The sequence below is a fragment of the Salvia hispanica genome, chromosome 1, assembly GCF_029641045.1.
Source record: "Salvia hispanica isolate PSC_SH4W2 chromosome 1, Shi_PSC_v1, whole genome shotgun sequence".
Taxonomy (NCBI): Eukaryota; Viridiplantae; Streptophyta; class Magnoliopsida; order Lamiales; family Lamiaceae; genus Salvia; species Salvia hispanica.
Genome location: NC_142692.1, coordinates 48,601,511 through 48,615,026, shown reverse-complemented (window position 1 = coordinate 48,615,026; position 13,516 = coordinate 48,601,511). Strand labels below are relative to the sequence as shown.

Genomic DNA, 13,516 nt, shown 5'->3' with positions numbered 1-13,516 from the left:
TTTTCTAAAGTGGCAGAAAAATCCTCAGATTTACTTATTTATTTTGTCACAAGGACACAGACATTCGCCGTCTCCACCGCATTTCCACCGGAAGGTGAATGAACTTTCTTATCATCACTCTGTTTTAGCTCATTTCCTATTTTCTACGCCTTTGTTTTTGGGATTTTGTCGTAAATTGATGATTATTTTACTCTTATTTTGGGGCGTTGTTGTAAAACTATAGCATCCATGTATTTTGCTTGTTGTAGATATCGTTTTTGCGGTAACAATTTGCTTAATTAAGTATTGTGTAATGCGTTAGGGTTCTACGCTTATATTCAATTTTGTTGTAATCCTGCATTTTGATGTCACAATATCTCAGTAAATCAAAATCTAAGATATGGTTAAATAAAATTACGAAGTACTTACTATAAAACAAAATCAGGGATAATTCTCTTAAATCTTTTTCATATATTCTGCAGCGGAGCCGCTCTCAAGATCCGCCGCCTCCACCGCATTCCACCCGAAGGTGAATCTCATTACAATAAGCTTTCTTATTTCACATTGAAAGTTTTTTTCATATACAATAAGCTTGATTTAGCTTGGTTGGAAAAAACCAACCTTTGCCTAAAGGTCTTCCTTCATTGGGAGAGCAAGTCTCCCCTTTTTTCTTTGGAGGGAGCGGAACCTTTTTACAAAAAAGTAAATCAACTATGACAAATCTGGTTCGATGGCTTTTCTCCACTAACCACAAAGATATATAACCTAGAACCGATATTTTTTGGAATAGCTTAGGGATTTGGCTTAGTTTCATTTTTTTGTAAAATTAGGATTTGGAGACCTAAATTTTGATGTTTTTACTTTTATTTTTTTGTTAATTTTCTAGGGGTTATTCCAAAATGGGCGAAGATTTCTTCGAATGTCTAACATCAGATATCATAGTAAATATCCTCTCAAGACTCCCCACTTATGCTGTTATGCTCTGCAAGTGTGTTTGTAAGTCATGGCGCTTGCTTCTCGCTACTCCCGAGTTTGTGAATTTCCATATGTCTAGGTCAGTCTTGTGCGTTGCTGTTGAAACAGACTCAAAGTCATACGATGTCAAGGAAATCGTGGATGAGCTTTCCGACTTTGATGATGAGTATAATTGGTGTGCAGACTTCAACTTCCAACTCCCCTTTGATGAGCCAATCCATAGTTCGGTCAATGGTCTGATCTTTCTAAGAGGCGTCGATCATGGTGATCTTATCATGTGCAATCTAGTCACACGTGACTATTTCAAGCTCCCTCGACAAACCACCTCAAAAGATCAGTTTGCGTCGGAGAGTTTTGGATTTGGAGAGAGCAGAACGACCGTGCAGTATAAGGTGGTTTAGGTTTTCGAGGGAAAACCTCAGTGCCAATTGGAGTGCCGAGTGTACACTGTTGGAACTGGAACTTGGAGAAAAGTTCCCTCTGGTAGCTTGCACAGGCTTTTTGACCGCCGTGGAGGGTTACTTTTTAATGGAAATCTTCATTGGAGGGTGCTTGAGAAAATCAAGGGTGATTGGGTTGAACGGATTTCTTGCCTTGATCTGGAAACGGAGCTTTTTAGCACCTTTTCTGCGCCCTATCCTTGTGATATATTACCCTTTTTGAAGACACTATGTGTTTTTAGGGATTGCCTCTGTTTGTGCCATACTACAGATGATCTAGAGCTTGCAATTTGGTCGATGAAGGAATATGGAGATGAGAAATCTTGGACAAAGGAAGTTTTAACCGGAGATTCCTTAAGGGGGGCATGCTGTACATCATGTTTGCCCAATCAAAGTTTTCGAAAATGATGACATCTTGCTGGAGTGTAGTAGGGACAAACTATTCTACTACTCCAACAAGACGAAAATTCACTATGAGTTCTTTATTCGAGAGGATAGTGATGTGTATATTGTTAGGTTTGGTATACTGAAAAGCATGTTTCGAGCAAGTTTCGCTCGAATAGAATCTTGCTTGTATACGTAAAACTCTATAATCCACTTTTAACCCGATTTAGTATTATTCGAGCAGTTCCGCACGAATAGAATCACTATCATTATTACATTGTGTTTGCTTGTGCATTTATAAGATGTTTTACAAATATTTAAATGCATAAGAAGTAAACAAAGTCTAAGTCTTTTGCTTAGTACACCGGTTGTGGGCGTCGTCCACTTTAAGGTAACACGGTCAGATCTATGCAATGCTTTGCAAAAGAAAAAGAAGATTTTCACAACCTAGATAGGCTTTGACTACCTATCGTGAAAGGTTGCAATGTCAGTCCGCATATTTCTAAGCCTTACTTAAATAAGATGACATTGGTGTGGTATAGCACTGAACGGATCTAACAGCAAGACGTGTCTTTATGCTATCTACTGAAAGACTAGGTCTTGATAAAATACTATTTCTTAATCTACATATGTTAGCATTGAGCATACGGTATTGATTATGCACTACTTTGACTTATCAAATGGTGCGGGTTTTTGGCCACCCAATAATCTTGATATATTGGGTAGTGGTGATTAATATCTAGCGGTGCTAGAATTGCTATTATGTTGAAACGTGCGCGAGGTGAGTCTCGTTTGATAATGTCCTCAAGAGGAGCTCGAACAAGGTTTTATTATTCGAAAAACTGGCCAGTTGGAGTTTTATTACTCTATGAATAATAAATAAATGTTTCTTGCTAAGTCCACTCTTGGAATTAATAAGATATTAATTAATTAAGTCCATAGCAGACGTTAATTAATTAATGGACATTTATATTTTAAGCGCGGGAAATAAATAACATAAATAACGGAAACCCGGATTACTTGTAATTTCGGATTTGGATGGGGAGAGTTCAATATTACTCCCCCTGTCCCATTAGAAATGCAACGTTTTCCTTTTTGGGTTGTCCCACTAAAAATGAAACGTTTCCTAAAATGGAAACACCACTCTCTCTACTTTTCCCTTTCTCTTACTTTACTCTCTCTTCATTAACTCACAAAACAACACTTGCATAAAATGCTGTGTCGGAAACCAAATGTTTCATATTTATTGGGACGGAGGGAGTACTTCTGTAGTGGTTGCTCGTAATATTCCAATATAAGCTTGTATTAAATTGTGGGTTCAATTTAATTAGTAAAAAGCTAATTGGGCGAGCCCATATCCAAAACCTTCCATAGATCCCTGTCTGGGCCCAAAAGAAACTTAATATAAATAGGAGAATAAATGAGACAAAAATCATCATTATTATTACTCATAATTTTCGTCCCCCTCTACCTAGAGGAGTTCGAATTTCTCTCCTAATTGGAGAAGGATTTCTTCTGTCTTCTTTATTTGAGTCCTAGTATTTTGATAAGATCAGCCCACCCTGATATCGAGATACAGTTCGGGAACCAGAGAGAAGATCCGTGGTCTAGTATTGAAGATCATCACGTGGAGAAGGCGCGAGCAATCGTCGATTCTTTGGAGAATCAATATCGGTAACCCTAAACCGTAGAATTCATGTTTTAGGATTTACTTTCTATGAGCATGAATTATTTGCGTTCTAGCATGCAATTATCTGTTTAACATGTGAATTGATTAATCGCATAATCGGTCAAATAGATCCGTATCTGATTTATTTGTTTTGTACAAGTCTTCCGCTGTGCAAGGGGCTCCAAACCCCAGCATATATCTCTACAACCATTTATTCCCCAAGCTTTCTCACTCTGAAGAATTTTGTGACGGAGAATGTGAGCTTGTTTTGAGTTGTGGCTGTTGTTTGATGAGATACATGGATGGTGAGGGGCATGCTTGTATCATGCATTAGAAATGATGTAACTCTGTTGCTAAGATAACATTAGTATTTTCTCGGGTTTTATTGTGATCTATGAGTAGCTTTCTTGCCTTATTAGTTCTATTATGGAGTTCACAAAAATGCCATGAATTTCAAATCTAATTATACACACATATCACTATTGCATTCATGGTCTTGCTATTTAAAATTTGAGTAGTGATTTAGAGACATAATGTCTCCATGCCATAATGCCCTTATGTTTTTTTGCCATAAGAATAATTTATATATAGACAAACATACCCTTATTTCAAATAAAAGGAAATTAGCTAAATAGTTATGTAGTATAACCGTATAATTATTAAATGAAAGTCAAATCAATGCAAATTAACTATCTTAATAGTAACTTTCAATAACTTTGGGGAATTATAATTAAGTCAGTTAATAACTTTCTTCAAATTTGCATAATATAAAAAGATTTGAATTAATTTACCTTAAGATGGAGAATTTTATTTTATTCGAACACTAATATAAAAATTAACTTTTGAATTAAGTTTACTCATCTAATAATCAATAACAACTAATTATTTGCATCAAATTATTTTATTATAAAAGAAATATTAAAATTAGTAAAGATATAAAAACGACTAATTGTATTTATACTTAATTTGTTGGTGGTACCATTCAATGAACTAATGATGATTAAGAATTTGTTGGTGGTATCATTCAATGAACTAATGATGATTAAGTATTGTATCTCCTCGTGTAATCTATATCGCTACTCAAAATCATAATATATAATTAAATTTGATATCTAAAAGTAAATTAAAATGATAAATGTTATTCGCATCAAATAACTATTGAAATTTTAATATAATAAATTCCGGTTATTTAATATTTCTCTTTATTCCAAATTATACACATTGTTTCCATTTTCCATATTTTTGCTCATTGCTTTATTTATATTTATTTCTATTCGTACTTTATCTTAAAATTATATACTATTTGTTTGTTCAAAGTGACACTTAAAATCAAAACTAAATTATTTCTCATATTCTCTCTAAAATGAATACAAGAAAGAATTGTAAATATGGAGACATGAGTTCATGGAGAATTGTAAATATCAATTTAATTAATCCACCGAAATCTGTACTATATCTTACACTCCACATAACTTTCCATAATCAAGTCATTAAATATACTAATAAACATTTTATAAGTATAAGGTTAGTATGGTATATGTACAAAACATAAATTTAAAATAAAAATTTAAAACAATCTAAAATGACTATTTTAACTTTATTATAGCATTATGGCTGGAAGACATTATGTCTCTAAAACATTTTCCTTAAAATTTCACGTAGCATAGTAATGAATAATGATGCATACAATACTTGGAGGCTAAGCAGGTCTATTTTGTTATTTATTTATTTTCTAGTTAATTGAATTGGTATAGGGAAAAATATTAAAATTTCCTTTTCAGTTTAATTTTTTCCATAAGTTTAATTTTCTTTTGCTTATATAAAGGTTTTATTGTTGGACTACAAAGCCATACCTTTGAACATTAACTTTATTGTGGAGATTATTCAAACGATCTTTGACAATCGTTACAAATCTCCTGCCGTGTTCTTCACTGAATCCTCAGTAAGCATGGTACTAATATAAAAACACCACTCTCTTTATTTTATTTAATTTTTACTTTGTTCTCTCTATTTAACTCATCAAACAATATTGCTTGAGATCTCAAACAACTTATGGGAATAATATTGCCTGAGATCTCTAACGAGATTAGTGTCCTAATTTTAGGATTCTATTCAATTTTGTAATCTGCAAATTTGGAAGACTACAACAATATTAATATTTTGCTGCTGCTCACATTTCACTTTTTTTTTTGTTAATGATGAAGGTGTTATTAAGTTGAGAGATGAAAACTGCTGATAATTCCAAAATGGGTGAAGATTTCTTTAAATATCTACCATCAGAAATCATAGTAGAAATCCTCTCAAGACTTCCCACTCGAGCCGCTATGGCATGCAAGTTTGTTTGTAAGTCCTGGCTTAGTCTGCTGGCTACTCCAGAGTTTGTGAATTCCCATATTTCTAGATCAGTCCCGGGCCTCCTTGTTAAAACACACTCAACAAGCTCATACGATGTCATTGAATTTGTGGATGAACTTGTTTGATAAGGAGCATCGTTGGAATGTAGCCTTCAACTTCAAACTCCCTTTTGACGAATCAACTCATAGTTCGGTCAATGGTTTGATCTTTCTTAGAGACTTTGGTCGTGGTGATCTTATCCTGTGCAATCCAATCACTCGTGAATATATCAAACTCCCTTGTCCTCCCCAAACTACCACCGCAGTTGATCTCGCAATAGAACTTTTTAGCACATTTTCTGTACCTCCCCCTTGTGGTACATGTGACCGCCATTGTAAGACACCATCTGTTTTGAGGGATTGCCTATGTTTAAGCCATATTACAGTTGATTGGGAGATTGTGATATGGTTGATGAAGAATACGAGATGACAATTCTTGGACAAGGGAAGTTTTCGTTTGCGAAGTTGCTATAGGATTTGTTGGTGAGCGTCATGTTTGGCCAATCAGAGTTTTCGAAAATGGGGATATCTTGATGGAAGAGGAAGACAAGCCACTCTACCACTCCAACAAGACGAAAACTCTTGACAATGACATCACGTTTCGAGGGGATCGTAGTTCTTACTATACCTCTATGACCATGTATGCCTCAAGCTATCTCACTCTGAAGAATTTTGTGATGGAGAATGTGAGCTCATTTTGATCTCTTCCATGGATGGTGACACAACTTAGTTTTATTTCTACAACAAATTTTTACCTTATTCATTTCTAGTTTTTGCTTTTAGCTTTTTTGTTCTGTTTCCTTTTTAATTTCTTCTATTTCAAAATACAATTTTATTGATTTTTCACCCACTTTTTGATAAATTTCAAATATGCAATTTTATGATTACAAATTATCTATATTAAAGCGTGAATATTGTGGAACAAAGATGAACTACCATGAGGACTATAATTAGATTATTAGTTGTTCCATTCTTATTTAGGCTATGATAGATAAAATTGGAACATTGAACTGAACTAAATAAAATCAAATGAGGCGAATTAAGTGGATTATATTTGTTAGAATCACTCTTTTGGAACGATTTTAGTTAAAATGTCGGACCCTTTTAATTGAGACTAGGATTCGATTGTGCCAAATTTCAGTCCTTTTAATAACATTTTCGAGGCAACTTCTATGGTGCCTCGTTTAATATTACCACATTTATATTTGTTCTTAACAATCTACTTCAGTTTTGTTGGCCTTATAATGTTTATTTTGATTGCTATATTGTTATTGTGATTCTTTGTTTCTTTCTAGCTTTGAATTGATATACATTCCTTTCACTTCAATCTTTTATTCACGTGATTACATTTTCTATTTCTCTCGATTTTCAAATTGAAAGGTTCAATCTTCAAATATTTGCTGGTGTATTTGCTTTTATTTTATTTTATAAAAGGACTATGTTAATTACAACCGATAATTGAGAATCTTATAGACTGACTGATATGGTAAAATGGAATAGAAATGAAATGACTATTCTAATGTTCATTTCATTACTATGAATGGTAAACTTGAAACGAGGGAATCACCATTTGTAATGAAAATGTCTATTCCTTATGGATGAGAAAATAGTTTCCTTCCAAAACACGTGAGTATAGCCATTTTCTTTGAAGTTTGAACAAAAATATTATGCACCCTACATTTTAAAAGAAAATTGTGCCTAAAAATTGAAAAAAAATAAGTGCGCATAAACTAGGAAAAAACCAAGTTCATAGTTCTAATAATGAAAGTTGTTATTAATTTTTAGTTAAATACTATTACTATGGAATAAAATTAATATATATTGATGTTCATTAGTTCTATCGATGATTTGCTAACCTAAATAGTTTGAGGTAGGAACGTAATCAAATGCAAACTTTGAAACTATACAAACTCCAAACTATGATCTGGACCGTTAAAAAATGTCAACAAGTTAGAAAATAATAGCAACAGAAAATATCGACACAGTGTCAACGATTGACACCGTATTGATATCAAAATCTTGAAATTTTACATTGTGTTGACATTATGTTGAAAAATTGATACTGTGTTGAAAAGTTTGGAGTTTGTATAATACATGAGTTAGCATTTTTTCACTGCCCTTTTGAATAAAATATGTTTGAATTAATAGTGCATTAAAGTATATATAAAATCACATCACACTGTCATACTATTGACGGATTACGAATTTGAATTCTTTTTATTAATGACGGATTAATTTTTTGTTCACCCATATGAATAAATGATCCTTGAGTCAAACAAATTTGAAATCTGTATTTTTTATACACATAATGATACTAACATGAACAGCTCTTAATAAAAGAACATTATATATAAAAATAAGTTTATCGATTTGCCTATTAATTAGAGTAGATTAAGGAAAATAATTCAATATGATTATTTATTACATTCCTATAATCCTATTAGTACTTTTTATTCAAGGATATAAAATATTTTATAGTTGATCATATTTCAAAGGAAATGTTACACGTGCAAGACACAATTCCACACCAATATTTTTTAAACGTACAAGTATTACATTTTTCAGCATTGCTTATCTATTTACTATGCAAATGGATAGGTGTTAATGTGCTCAAAAGCCTTATTACATGCACGCAAGTAATTTTTTACTATGGAATAAACTTTATTTAATGCGAAGGTAACCAACTAGTTAAATGACCAACGAATGGAATGAATACAACCTTGCACACGAGAATATTTCATAAAGTTTGATAATGAATGCCATAATCATAGTTAATTAATTACAATGCTAAATTAAATTAAAAGAAAGTTGGTGGGGTGCCGATCTATCAATTGGAAAGAATTCACGCAAATCACGCCAAAACATTCCATCCATTCGATTTTTCTTCTACTTTTTGTTATAGAAATACATGTCATGCGCATAATTATAATTTATACTTATAATTGGTGTTATATATTCCAATACGTATTATGTGAATTGGGAGTAGGTTATTATTAATGATTGTTTTTAGCTATTGGCATTATCCTGATTCTCTCGCTTTCTACAATAATGGGACCTTTCCATATGTTGGTCCCCATATTAGTACTCCTATCTTATTATTATACTCATGCTAAATGTATTACACTAATACTTATCTATGATTAATGTTTGAACTAATTATTTCTAGAGCCGAACTGTTGAATTCTTCATTTTTAGTTCGTTTTATTTCATTTGTAACATTGTTAGATAACGCAAAGTTCATTTTTAATTTGTTTTAGTTCAATTTTTGATCGTTTTATTTCATTTTAGAAAGAATTAAGTGAAATTGTCTTAAAAAGAAGTACATGTCATGTAATATTAATGAACTTCTTATTGATTCGACGGTTTGGCACTTAGGAAGTAGTTTTGCGTATATTTAATTTAATGTGTAATCAATTACAAATACTTCCGTTTATAGTCACCGCTTTACCATGATCCCCTCCAATTTTGCTTAAGAACCCTAATAAAAATCTCACACCCTTCTAAATTTTGTGACATATAATAGCCAATTACCTACAAGATGTCACAACCTATATAGAGACATTTAATTTTAAATCTCACAATACTTCAAAAATTATGTAACTACTAAGATATTTTATTATAGTGACTAACACAACGCTGAAAATTGGTATTTTATTTATTTATTTGTAGTATAATTTTTTGCTATCCCCGCCAAAATCACGTAATAGTGGTGGATAGACATTGGAAAACTAATTTACGAGGGAGTTTGCCAAAACCATAAGATTTCTTACAACGAGAAGGGCTATAAAGTAAAAGATATAAACAACTCGAAGTGGTGTGAGTAAGATGAGATCGAACCAATTATTAGATGTGATTAAACTAATCCAACAATTGAGTACTATATATTTAATTAACATAGCTAGCAATATTCTTGGTTTAGAGCCGTCAAGAAATAGTAGGAAAGAAACTAATTCGATCACGCGATATCTTAGACAGCCTAACAGTATATGTTACTAAACCTTTACTCAAAAAACTCTTCTAAAAATAGTGTAGATTAATAAAACTAAAGCTAAGACAGCAAATTCTCACTATCTAACCAATGTGAAAATAGTAATTTAGTGAAAAGCAAAATGGGAGCATGAATTCCGTAGTTGCTAAGTACAAGTTGGATATAATTGAGATACTTAAATTATTTTGTTTTAGTTTTTCTTTTTATAAGAATCCCAAAAGGTAGACAGCTTGAAGGCAACTTTGGAAGCTGAAATGAAATTAGCCCTTTGCTTTCTAAAGAAAAAAGTTTGGCAATACATCAATTCAATCATTCAAAAAAGAGATCTCTACTATCTTTAGACCTTTTCTTTTTCATGTCTTTTCCACTTCTTAATTCTTTGATTCTTAGTAAGGATATTTTGTGATATTTCATTATTAGTACAATATAATGAATGTTTTAATAATATGTGCATAGGTTTAATTAATGGGCTTTTCTTGCAATTTGAGTTAACAATTTTGACGATGTGAGTCTAATATTACTATTTTGCGCTACTTATTTCTCTTTTACTATTTTTATAAATAATTATACGTTTCAATAATTTAGAGTTCAGTATATTTCATTTCACTTATATTACAGGTGTGTTTAAAATCTTTTAGTAATAAATTTCAATGTTCTATTGTCCCGGTCAAGACACTCCGATAAAAGATTATGTGTTTACATATTCTTCAAGATAAAGCAGCTTTTGGACTTATAATTATGAATTTCAGCTGCCTAACTACTAGGACTTTCAATTTATACTTAATAAACTATGCAAATCAAGAAGACTAAATGTCACTCTATTAATGGTAATAAGACATAAAATTATTGCTTATAGATTAATACTAACCTTCCTACAATTCTATTTCTGTAATGAATATTGCTGATTTAAAATTGGTATACGATTCCTAATTAAAATAAAAGAACCTTGTATAATTTGCACGTTAAAATGATTTATTTAGTGCACATCTTGAATGGCTATGCCATTATTTCGTTGAAGAAGATGGTAAATTAGTATGTGAATTATGTGGTACGTTGTTGAATAGAGTGAGTTGAGAATAAAATAAATTGGAAGGCATTTTGATGTTTGAATGCGCTTTTGCTTTTGATGAAATGACATTTTAGTAGGGAAATTTCCCATAATATAGACTGGAATACGTAGTTTCTTTACTAAATTAATTTACATCCATCCTATCACACCGAATCAATTTATGTGACAAAATTCGAAGAAAAGGGGTCAATTCAATGATTTAATAGAACTAGTGGAAACGAAACGAATGTTTAGGAAATAGACAATAAACTGTCGTGAATTAATCACCAGAATAAAAATTAAAATTATTTATTTTTAAAAAAAGGATACATCAACATATATATTCCTGGCCTGGTCTAAGCTAAGCAAAGCATGTATTGGGTAACTTTAATGGGAGCCATTGGTTGAAATTACATATTCTTTTGGTCGAAATATTCAGCTTTAACCTTCTCAGCGCGTATCGCTTTTCTAGCTACTAACATTATTTTGCTCTAACCACACTTTTTATTGTACAATGGATGTTTAATTGTAAAAGCATTGGATTGGAGAATTTTAAATTAAAAAAAAAAAAAGGAATTTCATAGCATTGTAGTAGTAAGTATTAATTATTGTCCTTTGAATTTACGCGAATGAATATTTTTGAAACTATGTTATTTTATCAGAACATATTTCGACATAAAATTGGATGATAGTAGCTAATAGACATCCAAACTTTTTCAAACTGATTGTGTGTGTTACAAAAGATTTTACATGTATTTTTAATTTGCAACTTATACATGCAATATCTGCCATCCAATTCATACAACAAGATTCATCGATGATATATGATTTTCTTTGAGGACGTTAACGTATTTAAATAGGAGTATGTAATAAGCATAATCCTTTTTGTTGGGATCGCCTTTGATATTGTCCGCTTTGGGTTGAGCCAAGCCCGCGCGAATTTGTTTTTAGGCCACCCTTCTCAAAAGATCTCAAACTAATTAGGGATGGATAGCACTTATATACTAATCCAACTTCCCTCACTCATCCGATTTGAGATGGATTTGTACTCAACACTTTTATGGGTGATAATTAATAAATCGATCTTGATTGCAAAATCCAAATCAGTTACAATTACAAAGTATAGTAAGTAATAAGCATAATCCTTTTATATACTCCTCTCATATATATAAGACACTAATTTCAAAAAACATTGGATGGAAAAATGAGTTCACATTTAATCATAAAAATTGCTAGGTAGGTAAGCGTAATATTTATAAATTACAGAATAAATATTGTAAGGGAATATATAATGGAATTATTACCAAATTAATACTACTAGAGTAATATTTTGAAAGCTGAAATGGAAGTACAAGAAAGCTTTATTAGTAGTAGAAGTTAAATAAATGGACTGGGCATATTCCAGCTCCACTTAGTATAAATACCACAGCAATGATCAGACCACAAAATATCATAAACACAACACAATATAACACACGCTTTTTCTTTCTATCTCTCTTTCTGATCAAATAAGAAGAAAGAGAGAGATGGCAGGCAACGGCAACGGCAACGGCAACGGCAGGCAGCAGAAGAAATTCTCTCTATTTGGTCTCTTCAAAAGCAAGAAATCAAAAAGAGGGGATGCCGACGACTATGTGAAGGCTTACAAGGTGTATCCGAGCGATGAGGACCGAGGCCGGTGGGTGGCTGAGCCCGGCATCGATAAGAAAGCCGCGGCCTACATAACCCTCACCACCAACAAATGGGAAGCCAACAACTAGCCATATCATTTATTTGTCTTCATACATTCAATTGTAATTTGTTTCATTTTATTCACCACCACCACCTCTCCCAATTCTGTACTTAAATCTCTCTGAATCCCAATAATACATCACATGCATCTCATGCTCATCCTTGTTGTAATAAATTTCATCTTCATTCACTCAATCTTCTTCCTTGTCCTTCTGTTTGACGTTCAAAATAGAATATGATTTTGCTATTTTTCTCTTTTTATTCAAATTCTAAATAACATGAAATAAAAAAAATATAGGCTTCATTTACTTGGGATGAAAGAAAACTATGTGATGGTGTGTGGTTGCAGTTCCGACAGGGCTGCGATGATTGTACTTGTGCTTAATTAAACTTTATGTTGCATACTTTAGAACTGTGAAGAAGAATATTGGAATTTTTTGGGGATTATTGGATATGGAAATCTACAGGGGACAGATATTTGTTGCTGTGTGTTTTGTTTATTTAGAGCTCAACTTGATGTTCATTAAATAAACTAGCTAGGGCACATAATAAATACTAACATATCTTGTCTGTGATTCTTGTTTTTTGTAGTAGTAATTTTTTTATCTGTTGCAGATGATAATTCGTTTCACTCTTGTTTCTAATTATATTGTTGGATGTTTCTCATCACTACCCAAATTTGTCCCTTAGCTTTATTATCATGGTCATTTCTCATTTTTCTTACCCATTAGTAGAAAGTAAGATATGTAGTTCGTTTGCTGGATAAATATTCATACATATGGTACCTAAAATTAGCGATTCATTCTACTCTATATTTATTTGATCAAAAACTTTTTTTCTAATATAACTGCAACTCTATATTCAATGAATTGACATACATTAATATTTGCCTCAATCAGGATGTATAAC

General features: G+C 32.0%; 1 pseudogene; it reads left to right on the top strand.

The window, feature by feature from the left end:
- Positions 1-878: 878 nt before the first annotated feature.
- LOC148934032 (F-box/kelch-repeat protein At3g23880-like) lies at positions 879-6,541 on the top strand (annotated as a pseudogene).
- The last annotated feature ends 6,975 nt before the right edge of the window (positions 6,542-13,516 follow it).